Source organism: Misgurnus anguillicaudatus, chromosome 9 (assembly GCF_027580225.2).
Source record: "Misgurnus anguillicaudatus chromosome 9, ASM2758022v2, whole genome shotgun sequence".
In the NCBI taxonomy this organism is placed as follows: Eukaryota; Metazoa; Chordata; class Actinopteri; order Cypriniformes; family Cobitidae; genus Misgurnus; species Misgurnus anguillicaudatus.
Window position 1 is genome coordinate 37,058,244 of NC_073345.2, and position 18,952 is coordinate 37,077,195.

The 18,952-nt window shown below is 38.4% G+C and overlaps 1 protein-coding gene across 7 annotated transcripts in view; it reads right to left on the bottom strand.

Annotated features, from left to right (window-relative positions):
• Nucleotides 1-13,458, bottom strand: part of LOC129435407 (uncharacterized) — a 58,108-nt gene extending 44,650 nt beyond the window's left edge. For 5 of the 7 annotated variants that reach the window (XM_073871662.1, XM_073871661.1, XM_073871663.1 and 2 more), the window contains exons 1-4: nt 13,366-13,458; nt 12,184-12,294; nt 8,359-8,500; nt 6,555-6,747 (exon numbers count right to left, since the gene is read on the bottom strand). The gene's annotated coding sequence lies outside the window, so the exon portion shown is untranslated. The remainder of the gene's footprint in view (nt 1-6,554; nt 6,748-8,358; nt 8,501-12,183; nt 12,295-13,365) is intronic. The other 2 variants (XM_073871667.1, XM_073871666.1) reach the window with 1 other exon arrangement.
• Between the last annotated feature and the right edge of the window lie 5,494 nt (nt 13,459-18,952).

Genomic DNA, 18,952 nt, shown 5'->3' on the forward strand with positions numbered 1-18,952 from the left:
TGGCAATCGAAACCCGAGCTAGCTAATAACAATTGCACTAAATGTGAAGGTCTACGTGTACGTGTTCTTACAATGAACAAAAAACAACAAACTTTAATGTTTATGGAAACTCACCCCATAAGAAACAGAAAACTGTTCTTGCAGATCTTGTTCCCTCCAATGAAATAAGTTGTTCGGGCACACCTCTCTTTGTCAGTGTCTTTGTGGATGTTATCATTTCCGAAGTTTGCACTGTGATATCAATGATATCAGATTGAGCCTGTCAAAGTGCTGCTTAAGTAGCCACGCTGTTCCCTTGGGGGGCGGGTCCATAACTAAAGTATCAAAAGCCGCTGCATGTAAATAAACACAGACAATGACCGCGCCCCCCGCTGCACGCTAGAATCTCGACAAAAACAACCCGTTCTCAACAGCAAAATGTAGCACTGTATATGATATTACACTTTAATGAAACCAATCGCTCGCTCGTTCCTCCAGCAGCCAATGACTTCATTGAAAATATTGATAGACAAAACATGTAGCCAATTATATAACGTATTCAACAATGTCTATGTGACTTTTTGTTAGGGTTGGGTATCGTTTGAATTTGAACGATTCCAATTCCAATTCCGATTCCTTGTTTCGATTCCGGTTCCAATCGATTCTCGATTCCGATTCTTTTAAGAGGCAGGGTCAAAAATGTTTAGTATATTTTAAATGAGCTAGCTAACCAATGGTCTTTCTGATGGAAATAGTATGACCTTCTTCATCAATTTAAATTTTATAAACTTTTGACTTTTTATGAACTTTACTATTCATTTCTCACATGGCTGTTTTCAACTACAATATAAATATCAAATCTATGAACTTGAATATAAATATTATAAATTATGAATATATTTTTACAGGGGTACACTTTCCTCAAGAGAGCTTTATTTTTGAAAACCTCATGGAAACACATTTACACATGAGTGTATGATGCTGCTGCAGGTACCGGTTACCGTGCTCCCATTGATGGGCTTACTAACATTCGCACTCTTAGCTCGTAAATTGTCTATGAAAAAATACATGGGCTAATTTGTTAGCTCAATGTTGGCGCAAGGCATTCTCAGACCTGCCAACCTTGGAAAATTTTTGTGAGTAGCAACTTACCGCAGCGGCGCGGCGCGAGGTCAGGCACATTTGCTGATCAGTAGTGATTGAGTTCACATGCTCACTTATCACTACAACTTATTACTAAGCGCATAGTTCCCACTCACCACCATATCTAGTCTTTCAACATACAAGTAGGCTATGAAGAACTCTTAATGAAAAGGCATTCCCCAAAAATATGCTTATTTAACAAAAACGCCTATGGCATATGTCTTAAATACATGGGACATTATAAATAACAAAGAATCAACAAATAGCATGCTATATCCTTGCTTTATATTCCACCAGGCACGTTGACATGAACCTCTCTTCTTTAACATACCTAACATGAACAGTATTAATATGTTTTAATTAGGGCTGTCAAAATTAACGCGTTAATAACGCGTTAACGCAAATTCATTTTAACGCCACAAATTTTATTAACGGAGATTAACGCAACGCGCAATTTCTGTTTGACCCTTGGTCCAGCCCATAGTTGAATGAACAGAGACGCAGACAAATGTGACTTTCTCTAAATGAGTAAAAGGTTTTCATAGAAATAAGAACATTAAGCAAATCGTCTACCAAATCCAATGCTCTAAATGCTCGTTGGACATCTGATATGATCTTTATTTATACGTCTGAGAGGTGTAACGTTACCGTCCTCCTAATGCTTAATCTAATACTGTACAAAGATGCGTCTCAATTCATTTTGGTTTCGCTTTTATGCATGACTTAGAAAATAGACTGCAGGACTTGCTTGATGTTAAAAGAGTCATTAAGAGAGATAAAGTTCGGTACCTGATTAATGTTAAAGAGTTATTAAGAGCGACAAGACTCAAAAGCGATCTCCTCACGCTGACTAACTGACATCTGAAGCGCGTGCACACAGACGCGCGAGTGCGCGACCCGGATATATAGACATCTCCACAAAATTACAGTTTTACAAATATCTGTTTTGATAAGAATTCACGCAGGTAGGCTCTATAATCTGTTATGTTTTAAGTAAATGTTTGGTTAACTGTTGGGTAAAACTATCTGATGTGTAACATTATATTAGATCACTTAGATTTTAAGCAGTCTGTCTCAATGTCAATCAAACAAAAGGAAAAAAAGTTGAACATACATTGATGATGTTTTTGCTTTGTGTGTGCTAAATCTATTAGTTTTACCAGTGATTTTAAGGTATTGATGTGGTAATATAATGTATGGATGTGGAAATGTTTGTGGTAATTTGACTCTTTCAACTTCAAACACGTGTAGTTCTGTCATATTTTGTTATATTTAAAAAAATCATGCATTGTTCTATGTTTTAATAGAGAATGTCAAAATATGAACAACTATTTTTTTAAAATTTGCTAATTCCGACTCAACTTGCCAGCACAGGTCACAAATGATGCAGCAGCAAACAAAAATGGAGAAAGAAAATTTTCCGAAAGGAAAATTCATATACAAAACAATGGCTGGTGATTGTGTTAAAATGTAAACAGGCTGTTGTTAACATACATTTGCATAAAGCATCTATATATGTATATATGATTAGAATATTAAAAACCTGAAAAGTGTTAAATTAGGGTAAATTTAGAATGGATAAAAATGTGCGATTAATTTGCGATTAATCGCAGTTAACTCATGAAATCATGCGATTAATCTAGATTAATTTTTTTAATCTATTGACAGCCCTAGTTTTAATGCATAAATGGCATGTTAGCAGATTTGCATTCTACAGTACTGATGATAATGAATCTTTTACACAAATTTACAATAACATTACTAAGCCGCTACTACAATAAAAAAAACATATGTGGATGATCGTTTTGTGTATATTATCTGCACAGTGTTTAAACCTGCTGAAAAAACAGCATAAACCAGCATAATTCCCATGCTGGTTTAGCTGGTGGTCACCAGCATACAGCACCAAAACACAACATATGCTGGTCTTGGTGGTGCTGGTATGCTGATGACCACCAGCTAAACCAGCACCAAACCATCATGAGAATTTAGCTGGTCTATGCTGATGGTCACCAGCAAACCAGCAACAAAACACAACATATGCTGGTCTTGCTGGTATACTGTTTTTTTCAGCAGTGATGCCAACTGTTTATGTAGTGTCCTAAAGTAGATCTAGTGAACTAAACAGTCATTTTATATCTGACAATACAGAACAGTACACAAACATGAGTTGATTTTCTCAGCAATAATGCAAACCTCGGTTTTGACTGGCTGAGCATATAGTTCGTTTTACCTCCCTCATCATCTATACTTTCTGCTTCTATTTCCCTGCTCTGCACAAAAAAATCTGATGTACATCGACAGGAGCCAGAAGCCAGTAACAATCGAGTAAGAATAAGATTGATATTATTTAGAAACATACTTTTATTTCGTCATGTTTTCTCGCGTGCCATCACATGCTCTTCTGAGTGAGCGGCAACTGAGTGCTCTGAAAAGTAGACGCTCTGCTCGCGGACATCGATTTCTGCGTGCTCGCGCCAGTTTGTCTTGTGGGACTGCAACGCGTTTACAAGCGTGAATTACTGTTCATATAGCTCATATAGCTCAGTTTTTTGCCGCGATTAACAATGTAAATGAATATACTGGCAAATAAACTAAAAACTTAAACTTGAGGCACAACACAGTACACTGGGTACAACAGATACACTGGGATACGTGCAACATTAAAAGGGGTCTAGATGCCCCTGGTTGGCAGGCTTATTACAATAGATGCAATTCACAATTCCCACACCCTGCCCATTTACCTTTAAAAACGATGTTTAGAACCATCCTCCCTTGTTAAATAGTATGAAGATGGACCGAGATGAAAAACTATTTCGTTATTTTCGTTATTTGCTTCGACGGCTCCCCGCTCTCCGCTTTGAAGAGTTTAAAACTAGCGCTATGATTGGTCGACGTCGTCTTTTCCCAACAGGTTGCTGCCCAATGCGGTAACACTCATAGACGAGTTACCTAGTGCGCAAATGTACATACATTTTAACTCAAAGCCATCAAAGGCTTTTCGCGTATTTTGAAGTGACAAATCGTAGCAGCGTAGTTTGGTGTCTAAATGCGTATCTGTTACGCAAAATGCGTAAAGGTTGGCAGGTCTGCATTCTTTTCAGGGCTCGCAAAATTGCTAGCCCGACGTCCCGGGGCTATTGCAAATTCCTGTCGGGTTACCAAAATGCATCTTCGCTCTGCCCGTCGGGCTATCATAGGAAAAATATTTTAATGTTTTTGCATTCTCTCAGATTTTGTTAGGCAGTATGTACGGCGTCGTCTTGTCAGTCATTACTATCCTCAAGTAACAATAAGTGAAACTGAAAGCATAATTAAACCCATTATTCCTTTCGTGTTCACATCTGAGATGCGCGCTCCTCTGCATTCCGGGTCCACTCTTCACAAGTTTGCGCTTGTTCTTGTGCTCAGCAAAAAGCGCGAACTCAAGTAATTTAAAAATAATAAGTCCTTTTGTTTTCAGAGACTAACATTGTTTTAGCGTTTCTTTTTTCTACCAGGGATTTTGAAATTTAGCGAGCCCTCATTGTATATGTATTGTTTTACTTACTTGATACGGACTGCAGTGCAGTCACTGCGGTGCCAAGCTGGGGGTCAGAGACCGAGGAAGAGGCAGCAGAGGACGGTCGGCGCAGCGCGTCAAAGACGGGGCACACATTTATTTCTACTCAATGAACGAGGTGCTTTATTACGTTCGACGTGCCTATGCAGGAAACAGACGCTTCTTCATTGGTGTTCAGCGGTTTCTTTTTCCGGTCGGCGGACTGTGAATCGAAACTAGGAATCGAAATTTAAACTTTTGAACGATTCCGGGAAAATCGCAAAGTTAGTCCCGGTTCCAATCGATTCTCGATTCTCGATTCCCAAGCCTACTTTTTGTGTATGTGTAAGTCTTCATGTTGTGATGCAAGAACTGACGTCAAAGTACCGCGAGAGCGGGTCGAATTAAACTACTCCATAAGATTTCTTAAAGAGCTCTCGCGGTACTTTGACATCATCGACTGCGGCGCCGCATAAAGTCAGTGACACGGAGCTACAGTCACGTGACTTCACGCTCAAGCCGGAAGAGAAGACAATGCTGAATAAAGTTGTAATTCTTGCTATTTTTGGACCAAACTGTATTCTCGATGCTTTAACACATTCTTACTGACCAACTGATGTCACATGGACTACTTTGATGATGTTTTTATTAAACTATGCGCTAACCCTAACCTAACCCTAACCTAACCCTAACTCAGACTAAATCGCGTTAAAATATCCTAAACTGTGTTCCGAAGATGAACGGAGGTCGTTTGAGTTTAGAACGACATAAGGGTAAGTCATTACTTACATTATTTTCATTTTTGGGCAAACTATCCTTATTTAGTAGTCACGCTGTTCCCTTTGCGGGCGGGAGCGAAAACCAAGCTGCTTATACAGTATGTAAATACACACAGACAATGACGCCCCCCGCTGCACGCTAGAATCTCCGGAAAAACAAGCCTATTTCAACCGCAAAATATACGCTTTTAAATATACAAAAACTGCTCTCTCAAACATGGAGAGGCTTCTTCGTGATCTCAACTAACAGATTCTGCAATAAAACAAAAAACTCACAAATTTTGAAAATAAACACTTTGTTGCTCATTATCTCGAAACTTGCGCTGCCGACTTGTGTCCCTAGTTTCCGTGACTGGTCACATTTGTAGTCGAAATATAACAATTTTCTAATTTGGTACCTATTTGACAGAGAAAAGGGGTGTTTGTAGTCTCACCCCCTCTACAAAGATATTGGACTTCCTTCTTTCAATGATGCAAAATGATGATTTTACATCATTGAAAGAAGGAAGTGAAACACTGAAATCCATATTTCTCCTGTCTCAGGGGAAACAGAGGGAATGATGCAAGACCATTCAAAAACATGACTTGGTTTCTAACTATACACAGCTTAATGCAAATGGGTGAAGTGTCCCTTTAAATGCCATGTCAGATTCTAAAAGGCTATATTCATGGTGAGAAATTATGCTTTATGTAGACAATTTCTGCAGCAACAACATAAAGGCTTTTGAGGCCCAAACTTAACTTCCAATAACTAAATCACAACAACGTACCTCTAGAGTAGATTATTTCTGATAACAAGCTAAATAAATAAGTAAATTGCCTTAGTTCAAACCATAGCTCAAGTGTATCTAGCCACAAGGTATTTGTTGTCAGACCGATAAACAAACACAGACAGGAACCCAACGCATATACGTCCAATGAAACAGTCTATATACATAAACAACCAGTTTAAATATCTATAGCACGTTCAACTTCTACCATGCAGTGTACACAGTAGATATGGAAAAACACATTTATTAATATTTTCTTCAATAAAAAACAAAGAAATAAACCAAAATCTGGACACACTGCACAACATGTTTGCCATTTTAGTTCAAGAGAAAGAAACTCACTACTGAACGCCAAGGCCAAGAGGAATCCCCATAATTGTAAGTAATTTCTTCATCTGGACAAATGTCTCTTAGACTAAATAGACACAGGTGTGGCTTTCCCTCAACAACAACCGTCTTGACTTTGCAGTTTGGATTTTTGTGATCATCGTTCACCAGTCGTCCTAGCGATCCATCCTCTTTTGAAGCATCTATGCTATAAAAAAAAATGCAGAAAACTATTACTATGAATTTAATAAAACAAAAGATTATGACTGACAAGTTAGGCTAAGTCTAGTCTATTACACCTATTGTCAAATAGAGATGGTGACAGTTATCTTTGCTTAATAACAATACGTTTTCTAAGTAAAGCTATTATTGTCCATTCAAGGTTGAAAAATAATAACCTCCCTTAGGGGCCATTCACATTTCACAAGTCCACAGGGAAAACTCGAACATGCCACAGTCTTCCTTTTATCCAAAGTGCTCGGGCTCTTGCGCTTCTGTAGCGTCTGCTGTTGCCAAGCAACCATGATCAGCACTCTCCATAGATAGAGGCTGTTTCTCAATTCCAAGAACGCAAAGAACGGACTTGCATTTGAGAATTGAGATGTGTGTGATCTTCCTGTTGGTGACCTGACCTCTCCAGATTCAACATCGCAACATTCATAAAGTGACGAACATACAATTCTCTGCATTATTATATACATTATCTTTTATGATGTCATTTTGTAATAGCAAATATGTAAATATTTTAGATACCCTGTCAGGAAATACTTCAAAGGGCAGTTTCCCGGACAGGGATTAGACTAGTCCTAGACTAAAATAAATGTAAGAGCTGTCCAAACTGAAAACAACTTGCACTGACATATCTTAAAATAAATCAGTGCCCTTTGTTTTGCCTCAAAATGTACGCAAGTAATGTTTTTAGTAAGGCATGTTTGTTAAAACTAGTTATATTTCATAATTATTTTTCATAGTTAAACTAAGGCCTATTCCCGGCTTAAACTAATCCCCGTCCAGGAAACAACCCCCAAATGTTTACAAACAAACGTTCACTCTTGTGCGCTGTGCATACCACTACCTTCCTCAGCCATTGTTTTGCCGCAATGACTTCTGGGGCGTAAAGCGATTTCAGCGCGCAAGTCTGCACTCGATGCATCCTCGATATCAAGAACACATCCGGCTATTTTCATGCGTCCTCTGTACTTGCGTTCTAGAGAATTGGAATTGAACTTCGACGGCTAATGATGACGTAGAGCGAGAACACGAGGGCGCAAGATCGCTGAAGAACGCATATTGAGAAACAGCCTCAGTGATCACAATAATGTGATTGACAGATCATACAGCTCTGAGTATCGCTGTACAATTTTGATCAGCTGAGTATACATGGAATAATACACTTACATTAAACAATGTTTATAAGTAAAAGGTTAAGTTGATTGGATGGAGACATGTCATTCTGAAAAATGTAAATATTGCAAAAAGCCGATAATACTGCAAGGCCGACATGTCTGGAATAAAGAAAACATCACAGGTCGCTTCCTATTTGAGCAGGCACGCCGCGCGTCTACATAAACTAATTTAAATAACTTGTAAAATAACTTACACGCAAGAAACATGAAATGTGAACGGCCCCTTAGTAATCACCGTCATGATCACCTTATGATCCCAATATCAAATCCCTGGCAAAGCTTCTGTCCTTCTAGATCACAAAATGGCAAGGTGATTTGGTATTTGGAGGAAAAGCTGAACTTTGTTGTAATAATAAAATAAAGTTATTACTGTAAATTCTTTGCTTTGAATCTGATAAAAAAAGCTAACTTACCAATAATGTGCTCCATTCCATGTGAAATCGAACAAGTACTTGCCTTGAATGTCATCAACATATTTACTTTGAGACAATACTCCACGATATTCCACAACAAATGTGGATGGTTTCATGTGTTCAAGTGCAAAAACACCTCTTCCTATAAGACCAAAATAAACACATTAAAGGAATAGTCTACTTATTTTCAATATTAAAATATGTTATTACCTGATGTGACCAAACACATCAACGTTTTTCCTATTTAAGACGAGTAGTAGTTATACGAGCAAGTTTGGTGGTACAAAATAAAACGTAGCGCTTTTCTAAACGGATTTAAAAGAGGAACTATATTGTATGGCGTAATAGCACTTATGGGAGTACTTCGACTTGGCACAGTAACACCCTCCCTCTCCCATTATGAGAGGGAAAAGGGGAGCGGACTTTTCAGGCCAGTCGAAGTAAAATGCTTTGTGTTCACCACTGGGAATACGTCATGATGACGACACACTGGCGATGTCTATTGTCTGACAAAATAACCATACATTTACATTGAAGCCTTACTGCTGTTTTCTCATCATGTCTTTTTGTGCTATGAGCTTTTTTATTTCACATGTGAGTTTTATTGTATGTTGCGTACAGGGCTTGACAATAACTTTTTTGCTCACCAGCCAAAGTGGCTAGTTGTTTTCCAAAGTTACTACCCACTCAGCATTTTCACTGGCCACAATTTTGTTGCTGGTAAAATACATTTTATATGATTAAACTTGACTATGGCATCCTAAAATGACTTTGAGTAATTGTACTCGATTTAGCTAGATTAGATGCAGATTGACTTTCAAATGCAGACTGACCACCCAAGTTAAGACTACATTATTTAGCTGTTAATATCAGTATAGATCATATCATATATTTAGGTGCATGAAAAACATGCTAGAAAGGCATAAATAGATTAACTTTAAATTAACATATTAACAGTGTAGCGCGGGGTAGAAGATTAACTAAAAAGATAAACACAAAAACCCTAGACAAACTCTTGAAATATTTATTAACAACAGCAGTAAAATTTATATGCTTGATCATGGTTTCTGTTAAAAGTTATTTAAGACTTTAAATGGCAAACGTCGAAAAGGGTATTAAAGGCGGAGTCCACGATGTTTGAAAAACGCGTTGGAAAAGGAGACGGGCCGACTACCAAAACACACTTATAGCCAATCAAATCAAATCAAATGCCGGGTTGCGTATGTGTGGGGCGGGTCTATCAACAGAAGGTCCAGATTCTATTGGGGTAGGGGCGTGTTTGTTTGGTTGATTTCAAATATCAACATTGGCTTTCAAACATCGTGGACTCCGCCTTTAAGGCCGGGGTATACTTTTTTCCACGTACGGCTCGCGCGCGCACGCGTCCTTGCAGCTATCCGAGTATAGTCCCCGCGGCTACACGCGGATGGCCGCGTTCGACACTATACGGAATACAAATGATTTCTTATTTAAATTATTAGTCTAACAGGCTGTCAGGGCAGCACTGATTTGGCGACATTTACAGTACATTAAAACATTAGGATAGGTGAAGAAAAGTAACTGATCCACCATTGCAAACACAGTTTAGAACAAACAACAAAGAACAGGAATCAAACAAACATGCTCCACAGCTTTCTGTTCTTGGAAGAAGTAAAAGTTAAAGAAGAAAAACGATAGTGTGTGTGGAAATGCTGTCTATATCCTTTGAATAATTGTTTATAGTGGAGTGCCCTGTCTAAATATTTTCACGCGCATGCACTGTCGTACGCGGACTGTACGCGCGGTCTCAAATTTTGGGACGGTATTTTTGCACAAAGTATCCTATATTAAAATGATGCGCGAACCTCTCAACTTGTGGGTTTCCTTTGATTTCGGACAAAACTGGGACGTGTGCATTCAGGTATGCGCTATGAAATCCTCTCCGCTCTTGCCCAGAGAGTGTGCACGCACTTTAAATCTCTTCAGTCACTTCCATGCAATTGTTTTATCCTTCCCAAAGTGTGCGTGTATGCGCTCAGACTGCGTCCCGTGCATTCACAAATCCATCAGCTTTTGCGCTCTCTCTAAACGTTAGCGCTTGGTCCGGAAGGCGAGCCTCCGCTGCATCGTGCGCGCGTCTCAGTACGTTGCGGTGGGTGCAGGGAGTGCTCATGGGAGTTTTAGTTTCCCAGTGTCATTGCGCATTGTTTATAATTTCGCATAACTTTTAAGAAAACTACAATAATAAAACATATTCAACCAGCCAAAAGTGGCTAGTGGGATTGGCTGTCTTACCCGCCACAGCCGAAATCTACCTGCATTTGGCGGGTGTTAATGTCAAGCCCTGGTCGCGTAGCCTAATAGCGCAGACAATTCGATGCAAATTCAGAAATATGACAGCATACACTGTTACTGTTACACAGAGTTATAGCATATAGCTACTGTACAGCATGATAGAGAGGGAGAGAATGTGCGTGTGGGAAAACATCGTCACCTTTTCAGTTATGAGGCGTACACTGCACGCAACATGACAGAGCGCGCATTCAGTGAATTAAGCCGAACAGTAAAATATAAATGTGCACACTCAATTGGATAATTTTAAACGCGCAAACACAGACAAAAAGACATGCCATCGTTAAAATAAGATAAATAACATATTACTTGAGGGCTATTTAGTTTGTTTAATAAAATAACAAATTGTTATGTGGCGCTATAAAGAAAATCAAATAAAATATACTTGACCTTCAAGGGGGGCGGGTCGAGCCGTTAGGAGGGCGGGGCGCCCCCCTTATATAATGGTAGGGGAAACACTGGACTAGCTAGCCTAAGCTGGGGTGCGTTTCCCAAAAGCATAGTTAGCAGCAACGTTGTTGGTTGCAATGCAATTTCCCATTGCCATTCAACTAAGTTGCTAACAGGTTAGCAACGATGCTTTTGGGAAAACGCAGCCCTGGTTGGCTGGTTTTATCTGGTCTCCCAGCCATGTTTTATCTGGTTAAGCATGAGTAGCAGGTTGGTTTTAGAGGAGTTTAAGAACTTTCTAAGATGGTCATGCTGGTCATGCTTTTAGATTTACCAAGCTAAAAGACCAGCCACCAGCTTAGCCAAGTCACACAGCATGACCAGCTAAGACCTGCTCAAAAGTGCCCAAAAACCTTTAAACCAAACCTAACCAGCCTGCTCACAATGCACGCATCTTCGGGGAGAGTACACTGTCAAAGATGTAAGAGAACGGAACAGCTCTCATTTGTCATATATTAGCTGGGGGAATGTTAATGTAAATTTGTAACCATAGTAATGCGAATGGGATCTTAAATATCAATGCGTTTAAGCATATACACAGGGTAGGGTGGCCATTCGTGCCAGTTCCGCCGGACACGTCCCGAACATGTTTTCGGGTTCGTTCTCCGGAAGTCGCGTTGCTCGACCGCATACGTCATCGAGGTTCTCACATTTCAGTTAAAATAAATTAGAAAATTAAGATTTATTTCTTTGAAGACATACAATCATTGTAGTTTAATTCTTACCTTGAAATGTAACGGTTGCTTTTCTTTAATTAAACCCGAAATATTAAACCTTGATGACATATGCGGTCGACCAATGCGACTTCCGGAGAACGAACCCGAAAACATGTTCGGGACGTGTCCGGCGGAACTGGCACGAATGGCCACCCTAACACAGGGACGTGCTGAGCGTAGCCATGTCTGATCTTAGTTTTAGATTGTCGAACAGTCATTGTCTTTGTAAACTATAAACTGTACTTGACATACTATTTTTTTTAATTGCCTAATTAACATGTGCTTAAAATTATAAATGGAGAAACATTGTGTGTGATGCACAACATACCTTTAAATGCGTTGATGTATTGTTTCTCAATGAAGGCTTTGTCTTTGCCCGACAACACATGCTCTTTGGCATCCTGTTCAGGTTTAATTCTCCTCTTTCTCAACATGTTGACTAGAAACAAAGAACACATGGAGTATATGGTCCTAATAAATATTACTTGCATTATACTACATTAGTACAATTTTGTCAGATGCATTTCTAAATAAACAATAGGCTCTATGGCATAACGTTTGAATATTTTTGTATGGTGAACGTCTGCCACGTCAGATTAAAGGCGGAGTCCACGATGTTTGAAAAACGCGTTGGAAAAGGAGACGGGCCGACTACCAAAACACACTTATAGCCAATCAAATCAAATCAAATGCCGGGTTGCGTATGTGTGGGGCGGGTCTATCAACAGAAGGTCCAGATTCTATTGGGGCAGGGGCGTGTTTGTTTAGGTGATTTCAAATATCAACATTTGGCTTTCAAACATCATGGACTCCGCCTTTAAGCAAATGGTAAAATGTAAATGGCATGTTTATATGTTTGAAAAGTGCAAATAATTAACACAACAATATAAAACAATATAACGTTATATGGCCTAAACCATCAACAGAAGAAACAAGTAAAGCAGTGTCAGGTTGGTGTTTTATGACAAAACAATACAAATATTGATTTAAGATTACAGTTACATAAAATATTTCTGAATCATACTAAAACCATAACAGCTGGAATGACGCGTCACCTGGTCAATTACGTTTATGTCCTACAGCCAATTTACGATGGCGAAACACAGCAAGCTGCAATTTATTGTACAGTATTACTTTTAAAACAACACTAGAATCACTACATGACACATTTCAAGCGGTTGTTTATACAGTATTATGTTTTTAAGAGCTGCCATGTGCATGACTGAAACCGTGACCACGCCATACGCGACCTGACGATTTAATTACATTCGCTTCTGTTTACATTTTCACATATTTTTGTATAATATAAAAACTGAAAAATAATCATCCATTTAATTTAACTATTTACTACCAACCATGATGATAATATAGCAAATGAATGCGATCTCATTCTCATTATTAACAATCTCATGCCTTATTAATGTAACGCACTACATGCACACAAACATTAAAGTTACAAAATGTACGACTAAATATAAACTAAACTTCAAAAATCATATATTAAACTTACCTAAAACTTGCACAGGTGACACAATATCAACAAAGATAAACTCTGCTGGAGTTTAGCTAATTAAAACTTCACTGCGTCACACCTGCAGACAATCAGAAGCGCCTCGAGTTTGACCGACATCAGGTGCAGCCAATCGCTGAGCAGGAAAGCCTTCAACCAATCAAACGCGTCCATTGAAGGCTGAAATGTGTATGGCTCTGCCTACCACCGAATTTTCAATAGAGGGAGATTATACACTCTGAGGATACACTGGCATACACTGGAAATCAGGTGGAACGTATGGAATAAATATCCCGACTAATGTATTGAGGTCACGTGTTAAAAAATAATATGCATGAATAAAATAATAATAAGCGCAAATCAGAACTTTAAACAGTTTGAAAGTTATATTGCACAAAACTGAAAAACGTATGCAAAGTTATCCAAATTGCATACAAAATGACGTTTTCATTGTTTATTTTTTAATTTTTTTTCTTCTCTCTAATATTTTCTGCTCATATTTATTTGTTTTGTATGCTTGTGCTGTTTTCCCCTTGCTCTTATTTCCAACATTATCTGTCTGCACAAGCGGAGGCTGGACCGCAGTTTCAGGACCGCAGTTTCAGGACCACAGTTTTAGGACCCTCGTTTTTTTAACAGCGCCATCTAGCGAAACTGTAGCCTCTGGTGGTGCAGCAGATGCTACTCGAAAAAAGTGCCACCTATGCAGTATTTTCACCCAATTTAAACTTCTTTTAAAGTTTGAGATGTTTTTAAAGGTTTATTACACCAAAATACTGCTTTCTTTATTGAAATTAAATCTGGTTTTTAGGAATGTTAAGTAATTATTGGCTCTACGTTGCATTATTTAATAACTCATCGAGTAAGATAAACAAGGAATCGTGTACTTTAGCCTTTTTAGTCAATCACAAATTCAAGTACAAAGGGAATACACAAGGATGACTCTGGGTGTAGATTTAAAATGTGTGTATTTATAAAATTATATATTGCAACAGTTGAATTTGAACACACACAAAAAATTGTGTAACACTTTACAATAAGGTTCATTAACTAACATGAACAAACCATAAGCAAAACATTTGTTACAGTATTTATTAACCTTAACCTTTATTAAGCTAAATAAAGCTTTTAATAGTTTTTTCATGTTAGTTCACAATTCATTAACTAACTATCAAGTATTACTAATTGTTGAAATTAACATTAACAAATATTACTAAATGCTGAATAAGTGCAGTTTATTATTAGTCCATGCAACTAATGTAGTTAACTAATGCTAACTAATTAACCTTATTGTAAAGTGTTACCCAAATTTGTTCATGACATGAACAACATAAGAACTGCATGGACCACGTCTTCACTGACTCCTAAGTGAGAGAAAGATAAAGAAATGAATGAAACCAGGAACATTTAGTTGAACGTTCAACAACTCTTTAATTTTTGATTTCAAACTTTAAAGATCTTAGTCACCACAGAGCACACACATTATATACGGTATAAAATTATATCAATCTAATCTAGGTAATGTTCATATTAGTATTGCATACTGTTCATAACAGGATCAAAGATTCTTGAAACATTCATGTCAATAAAGCACATCTGAGCAGATAAAAAATAATAATAGAGAGAGATAAATATAAATATTAAATATTTAAAGCACACATTGTGATGTATGCAGCAGCAACTGGATGCTGTCCCCTCTTTTTTCAATTGTTTGTCTATGATTCGATTAAATTCCTCCACTTTACTGAAATAGTACATAAAGAACATAATCACTGATAAAAAAAATGTTGTTAAAAAGTGGTACACACACAACACAGTACAGTACAGTACAGTACAGTACAGTACAGTCTACAGTACATGACACAATCTAACAAGTGGTATTTTAACAGTCAGTTATTATGATGGCCTACTGTTATGTCTGACTATAAAAATGTCACATGTCTCAATCAACATTAAAACCACATCTTGAAGAGACATACTCATAACATGTATTGTGTGGTAACGTCAAAAAGGCTTTAACTGACTGTGAGCATGTGACAGTTAAAACATATTTATATTATTTTAACTATAAAAAAAGAGTAACTAACAAGGTTTTAAAACCAGCGTAATACAGTTTTCTTGTACTGTCATTAAGTCAACACAAGCTTTCATGCAACAGTTTAATTAAACGAATGTGCTAACAAGTCATTTACAGCATTATTCTATGTAAAGCACGTTGAATGACCTCTGTGTATGAAATGTGCTACACAAATAAACGTGCCTTGCCATATAACGTATGATGGATATGCATTCAAGACTATTTAGCAAATCACAATCACTTCGGCTATAATGTTCAAATAAAAATTGATTCACACTTGATACTCACACACTGCTTGTCATCCATCTTTGTATACTCACACACTGCTTGTCATCCATCTTTGTTGGTCCTCTAGTTCGCTAGGTGGCGTTGTCACTAAGAACCTAGGGTCGTATAACTGCGGTCCTATGACTGCGGTCCCGAAACTGCAGCCTCCGCTTGTGCAGGCAGATGCTACTCCTTATTTCCACACTCTGCGCTTGCATTTCCAAAAGTTGCAGTTAGAGTTTCATGCAAATCAGGGCAGACTTTAAGTGTCGCAATTGGTCCGCTTGTTTTAGATTGACAGCTCCTCCTCTAGCCAATAGAGACAGAGCGCAGTTATGCAAATTTGAAAAACACGCCCACCGGGGGGGGGGGGGGGGGAATTCAATCCAACCGTCTCCATTGACTTTGTATTGTGAGAGGCCGCCTCCTTGTCATTTCTGGCTTATAACAAAAAACAGAATAATGCCTAAAAGCTGCTGTGTGACAATATGTACAGCTAACAAGCCAAAGAACCCAGAAATAAATTTTTATAAACTGTCGAGCAGTAAAACCCTGCCTTTGAGGAGAAAAAAGTGGATCGCCGACTACGTTTCCCCCTAGTGGACGCAGTTCTACTAATATGAGGACTATGAAAAGTTGCCTGTTTCCACTTTTCTGTCTGTAAACGCTCGTTTTTTGAGCTCGACAGTTTATAAAAATTTATTTCTGGGTTCTTTGGCTTGTTAGCTGTACATATTGTCGCACAGCAGCTTTAAGGCATTATTCTGTTTTTTGTTATAAGCCAGAAATGACAAGGAGGCGGCCTCTCTCAATACAAAGTCAATGGAGACGATTGGATTGTTTTCCCCCCGGTGGGCGTGGTTTTCAGGTTATGACGCGCTGCGCTCTGTCTCTATAGCCGTTTCTCAATATGCGTTCTTGTCTGTACTTGCGTTCTTGTGGACTTGTGAAACGTCATCAGTCGCGGCCCAAGTACTGTTCCAATTCAAAGTTCGCATCAAGCCCAAGTTCACATAAAATCCCCGGATGTGTTCTTGATCCGCCCATTTTATCGAGGATGCATCAGAGGAGACTTGTGTGGACTTATGACAGCGAAGTTTCCCAGAATGCATTTCGCGTCAGGAGTTCGTTCTTCCGAGTCTGAACTTGCAAGTTCGAACTACGAAGGACACAAGTCCGAGTTTGGCGTACTTGGTATTGAGAAACGGCTTATCAGTCGAAGAAAGGGTGATGACGTCACTTCGGTGCGACTCAAAGCAGGCGATCGTGCAGCCCTGCGTTCCAGTTCGTTTTTTTATGAACTTCCCTCGCAAACTTCCCTCAGTCTCATTCACTCGGACGTACGTCATTGCTTACGTTGTACGAGTGCCCACTACTGCTAGAACACTTGAAGTGGGTTCAAATGGATCGCCCTAAGCCCTTGATCACATGGAAAGTGGAGACCGCCCCCTCCATGTGCAAAGCGCGAGTTCGAGTTGCTTAAGTGACGTTACAATCGTGTTGCATTGTGGGATATGAAGCTACATGAAGTGTACATATGAAGCAGACTCGCTCCCTCGGTCAAAATCGAGGGAGCGAGGGTCTGTCCATACAAACTTCCCTCGTCCACTTGACGAAGTGGAACGCACTTCAAAATGGCGACAGGGATAAAGTGCTTATAGGGAAAATTTGCGAGTGTGTGTCTAAAACTGGAGTGGAATGCACCCCAGGTGGAGATGGATAACCGTCAGATGGGCTTTGATAATTTAAGATAACTTTTTGTATATTCACAGGTAGTGAAGTATGCATGTACAGTTTCTTTAAATATAATTATTGGCATTTATAGAGTCCGTTTTGAGAGAAAATGTAATTTTTCTACTGTTATTGAGCTTATTTAAACTTAGCGGTTAGCGCTTAGCGTATTTACCTCAAAGTTTACTTCAGTAATATTACCTTTATAAGTAATAATAATACAGTTTGCATATCAATCCTGCTTCTTTATGTTTATTCATGAATTTATGCTGTTATGTGAAGTCATGAGAGCTATATTTATTATAATACGAGACATTAAATGCCGTTATATGAATACTTTTGCTTTTAATGTGCTCATTATACACTCACAGTGGCATTTTGTGCTGGGTTTAAATGCATGTTTATATATTTGTTTTTACATTTATTGCAAACTTTTTGGCACAATATACAGGGGCGGATTTAGTGATTTGGGGGCTCAAGGCGAACCATGTGTCGAGGCCCTAATTATGCACCCTTTATGCAACCTTTACTGTATCTTTCTCTCTTTCTCATCGCTATCTCTTTTTTCCTCTAGGTTACATAAGTTTCAGCCCCCAATGAGGTTGAGATTAATAGTTTTTGATAATATGATTGGATTTTATACTGATTTAATACGCAGTACTACATGGTAAAAAGACGTGTATAACAATTATGTACTTTTTATTTTACTTTGTGTACTTAATTTCTTTAATACATTTTCATTTAATGCCACATTACATCCACAATATATTTTAAATTAAAATACTTTGTATTCAAATGAACATAATATGATGAGAAGAAACATAATATGGTTTTAAAATAATGCAATCATAGGTGTTAAGAACTCGACATAAGATAAACAAGGGGTGAAATTTGACTTTCTATATGGTAAAGCGTCATGTATTGCTTCTGCATTACATTATGTAAACAGATTTTATATTATTGAACTATACAGATGTCATCTATGTACACATCTTGTACTTTGATGTTCGCTAGTGATATACAGGGCAAAGCCGAAGCATGCGACCGTTTTCATATGAGATTTAAATGATACTAAAGCGATCACGAATTCGTGTGCAGATTGGGGATGAATTACAATCTTTCTTTAGTGGTGCTGGGCAGACATTTCGGCGGACTAAAGCTTACCTAAAGGCTACTGTACAGCACAGACGGGGCCCAAGGCAACTGCCGACCTTTGCCTAATGGTAAGTCCGCCCCTGACAATATAACGTGGTCTTATTGCAACAGGTCCTATAAAACTGTACCCTGTACACGTGCCTTCCTGTGTACAGTTTGAAACACATGTAGCCTTTCTACAACCCTGCCTGTTACCTTAATAATCTTAATATATGTGGAGATAAATAAACCTTTGCACTAAATCTGGCTACTTTGATCCATTTTCTGGCTCTGACACACCAAGAGACAGGCTGGAGATTTTAAACATCTTTAAACCAATCTCCTTATGTCCAATATTTATATATGTCCAATATTTAA